The 4,994-nt window shown below is 44.3% G+C and overlaps 1 pseudogene; it reads right to left on the reverse strand.

The window, feature by feature from the left end:
- Positions 1 to 1,563: 1,563 nt before the first annotated feature.
- Positions 1,564 to 4,682, reverse strand: LOC116685305 (uncharacterized; annotated as a pseudogene).
- Between the last annotated feature and the right edge of the window lie 312 nt (positions 4,683 to 4,994).

Consider the following 4,994-nt stretch of genomic DNA (forward strand, 5'->3'; position numbering starts at 1 on the left):
TGACGTCGGCCACATCCGTTTTGGGGTCGGGATGTCTGTCAAAAATCGTGAATGTGCCAAACATACTTTTTCAGACTCGTCCGGGTCTCGTGGTTCTGCCTGAAGCTCGGCGTATAGCGTCTTAAGACGGGCGTTACGAAGAACTAATAAAAGAATTCTGTTTGGATTAAAAATGTAATGTAAATGTTTGTAGCTAGAAACCACACAACTTGGATATCTTGTCCAAATTAAATACTATTAATGTGAAATAGGGCTGCATGATTACAGCCAAAATGATAATCACAATAATTTTGATAAATATTTTGATAAATATTGCGATCACAATTATTATTAACTAGCACCCTAGAGCCCTACTAGCTAACAGACGCTAACTAGCACCCTAGAGCCCTGCTAGCTAACAGACGCTAACTAGCACCCTAGAGCCCTGCTAGCTAACAGACGCTAACTAGCACCCTAGAGCCCTGCTAGCTAACAGACGCTAACTAGCACCCTAGAGCCCTGCTAGCTAACAGACGCTAACTAGCACCCTAGAGCCCTGTGAGCTAACAGACACTAACTAGCACCCTAGAGCCCTGTGAGCTAACAAACACTAACTAGCACCCTAGAGCCCTGCTAGCTAACAGACGCTAACTAGCACCCTAGAGCACTCTGAGCTAACAGACGCTAACTAGCACCCTAGAGCACTCTGAGCTAACAGACGCTAACTAGCACCCTAGAGCCCTGTGAGCTAACAGACACTGAATGATTATGGTTAAGTTGTGAAAAAAACTATTTTTTGTAGCTAGCAACCCACGCAAACTTTTGGATATCTTGTCCAAATGAAATACTATTAATGTGAAACCTGAGATTTTTGTTTTTTAACACTAGAAGTGCCGGGATTCCATAACTACTAGAACTGCCATGAGCGGTCATTTTGACCGCCAGATTCCTAACTCTATAACCTCTAATTAAAAATACCTAATTGTGATATCAATGCATGTATTGTGTTAGAATATCTTTAGATGAACGAAATAACACCAAAATGCAGAATTTAACAAGTTTAATTATACGTTAGAGTAGAAGGACTAATAGGCTATGTGTTTCATATCATGACATAGTAGCGTAATTATTTCATAAAAATATGGTATGGAAACATAACAAATAGCATCTAAAAGTAGCTCATTTGAACGTGTATACGTGTGCTAACCCGGCTCTAACTCCGTTCTGGTGTCTGCTGTGGTGTGCAGCGCTGCCCTTTCTTCTCCATAAACTCCGCTCTCAGTTCAGTTGCTGTGGCAGTTTTACTGCTGGTGCGCTATAACTTTTTTATATACATTAAGATTATATTTTTTTACACACATGACAAAGAAAATAGGCAATTGTCAAAGCTGGAACCGAGCTGATAACAAAAAGAGCCGAGAACGAACCATGAAACAACTAATTACAAACACATGTGTTGGCTACATTTGGCTTTAACAGCAGTCGACGCAGGTGACGGCTCGTCTTTGACACAATTGCCACAGACGGGTTTGCGGCATGTGTTGCAGGTGTCTTTGTCTTGTTCTGATTGCAGCTCCTCCTCACCTGGCACTGCCGGCGTTTTTGTGCCAGGCGGTGGTGGCTGTTGCTGCGGACCGGCCCCGTGCGCTGCTGCCCTCTTCCCCTCCATGAACTCTGCTCTCAGCTCCTCTGCCACTGCAGCAGAACCTCCTTCTTGGAATCCTGCTGCTGGTGCACTCCTTGTATAGGACATGTGCATTTATTCCAGCCAGGTCGAGGATGTTAAAATACAGCCACTGGCCATCTTCGTGTACCGTCTTTCACGGAGTACGCCTTCGCCATCTGATCCAGAACATCTACTACGGCGTGTTGGTGTTATTATAATAAGTCACAGACTCGGGTTTTGCCTTCGGTCTCCTGTGTTATTCCCACACTTGTGTGCAATGAGCTCAAAATGCAGACATTTTGTCTCGGCTTCCCTGGTAAATGGTCAGTGTGGCATTAGCACATTTCAGCACCTTGTGCTGAACAGCTCTGCCGGCTCTTTTACAGAGGGAGGAAACTCGCGTTTTGCTTCGCCCAGGGTGCCAACCAGGCTGGTCTTTTTGGCCTGTAAGGCAGTGGCTAGTTTTAGGGAGGTGAAGAAATGATCAGTCGTAATGTTTCTTCCCTTCCCCAGAAACGGCTCCGCCAGTTTCAGCACCACACTCTCTCCCAGCTGACCTTTGCTCTCCTCTTTACCGAGATACGGAGCCCCATTCAGCATATATTTGGACTGCACATCCGCAGCCAGCCAAAATTTTATGCCGAATTTATCAGGCTTGTTCCCCATGTACTGAATAAATTTGCACCGGGCCTTGGTGGGGAACAGCTGCTCATCAATGGTAATGTCAGCACCAGGCTTGTAACAAGCTATGCTGTTTGCCACAAACTTGTTCCATGTTGCCGACACCAGGGCAAACTCGTCATCCTGCAGATGAATGCGTCTCGTTTCTTTTTTAGAACCGCAGGAATTTCAGGACCTCTCTGAATCGGTTTCTGGCCATTGTTTCTGTGAAAAAGGGCAGGCCCCATTTTTCTGACCACAAACTGTCCACATTGATGTGTTTTGCACCCTGTGCCCCGCGGACATACAGCAGGGCTATAAATGCCTTTAGCTCCCGCCACTGTCAGGTCCCAGGAGCTGTCACCAAGGTGCCGATGGGCCCTCAGCCACGGTGCAGTCCCTGATGTGCTTCAGCATGCCATCATCCAAGAGACCACAAAGGCTGTGAGCGCATCTTCAACGTTGCGTTTGTGCGTGCGCTGTGGGGCCAGCAGCTTCTGTCAGGACGTTTTGGCTCTGCGTTCTCCCTGGACGGTCACTCAGAGGAAGCACCGTCCACGCCGTCCCGTCCTCCCCGTTTCCACAGCCGCCTCCGGCGGTGATGACTCAGGTGGGCTGTATGTTGGCTCGAGGGTACGTCTAATGGTTGGGAACGCCAAAAAAAACTATAATAGCTATAACAACAACTAGACTAATAATAATAATAATAATAATAACACCCTACAATTGCAAATATGACCAGAACAGCTATGTAGCCAAACTCACCGCAAACATCAGCCGTGGCCGGCTCAACGCCATCAAAGGGACCATCGAGCCTAAACGCAATATTTCGATCCGAATTCTTAGAGGACAGTCGTCTCCTCTTTTTCCGCTGTTGGCCTGCGGACTCCCTCTCTGATGAGGATGAAGTGTTGGACCTATCCTTCACCCAGAACGGTCACTGTCACTTTCCTCCGACTCCGATAGAGCCCCAGCATCAGAATCATCCCTTCCCATGTTCTGAAGCATCTCCAAGGCAGTTTCAACAGTCATATACCTCCTAAATCGGTCATTCATTCTGGACATTTTTTACAAAATGGTTTCTAACTAAGTAATCAAAAGCAGTGTAGTTACTGTAATCTAATGGGCTACCGACAAATACAAAAAGGCTAGTGACGTTTCTCTAACAAAGACAATGATAGTTACTAAGCAACCAAGATCAATCAAGCGAATGGTTACATAAAGAATGCAGTGAAAGCCCTTGCGGTCAATATGACCGTGTATGGCCAAAATAGGGTAAAATCATATTTTTTTGGGCTTTGGTGTAAATAATTTGAAAAACATTTTAATGAAAATACAGACACTTTTAGGAAAAGTCAGGTACCAGCAGGATTTAATCTTTTTTTCTCAGCAAAGTTATTTCACTTATGAAATGTCAAATGACCGTCATCCCATTCTGAGTTTGTTGACAAATCTGCTGAATATCGGCCATCAGGGGCGCTACATAATATATAAATCCTTAAATACATCTGTGGAACCCTCGTGTGATTCAATAATATGAGATTAGATTAGATTTGTGGGACTCTTCAGTCTGGAGAACCCTCTTTCCTTCACTCACCTTCTCCTCCCTGACACCTTTCCTCTTGCCTCCTTCTTTTTATTCTCCTCCGTCTCCTTGTGTGTCTGCAGGTACTCGGTGATCAGGTCCAGGTCCAGGTTGTCTTGTGGCTCCCATGTGTTCTCCTCACTGGAAAGGTGAGAGCAGACAGAAGAACATCTCCTCACACTTTGTTTTTAGACAATCTATTCTCACTCTAATTAGCATTCCTGTTTCCTTTGTTCTGCTGCCATCTTGTGAGATTATTTGTGGGTCTTCTTCAAAGTAATGTCAAAATACCAAACCTTCAACTTTGAGAGCATGATACAATGCTGACACTTATTTGCAATATATATATATATATATAATATATATAATATATATATATATATATATATATATATATTTATATATATATATATATAATATATATATATATATTTATATATATATATATTATATATATATAAATATATATATCTCAGGACTAAGAACACCAAGTAGTAATATTCTAGACTCATACTTACTCTGAGAACCCCTTCCATTTCAGCAGAAACTCTACTCTTCCCTTCACCACTCTGCGGTCCAACACCTTCTCCACCACATACTCCTCCTCCTCCTCTTCCTCCATGCTGCAGGCTCCTCCTCCTCCTTCACTGCTGCAGGCTGCTCCTCCTCTTCCTCCTCCTCCTGCTTTATTGCTGCAGGCTCCTCCTCCTCCTCCTTTATTGCTACAGGCAGCTCCTCCTCTTCCTCCTTCACTGTTGATGGTTGCTCCTTCTTTCCTGCTCCTGTCGCCATCTTGCCATCTGCTGAAGGTGCCTTTGGTAGACCCAAGAGAGGGGGGGGGGGGGGGAGGCCCAAAAGTCATTAACTGGAGCTCCAAGCTACATGCACAGTAGCCTGGACCAACCACACTTCATTTAGCACAACATCTCCAGATGTTCCTGTGTGGAAATGGAAAGTTCAGAAAGAGGTTTTGATGGAGCAACAAGGCCGGCCTGTGTTGGATTAAATATATTCATATCATGTATGCATCAACATCATTATATTCACGTAGTGTATTATATAATCATGTGTGTTAAATTCATTATATTTTGAGCTAAAGAGCAA

Source organism: Etheostoma spectabile, unplaced genomic scaffold (assembly GCF_008692095.1).
Source record: "Etheostoma spectabile isolate EspeVRDwgs_2016 unplaced genomic scaffold, UIUC_Espe_1.0 scaffold00569756, whole genome shotgun sequence".
Lineage (NCBI taxonomy): Eukaryota > Metazoa > Chordata > Actinopteri > Perciformes > Percidae > Etheostoma > Etheostoma spectabile.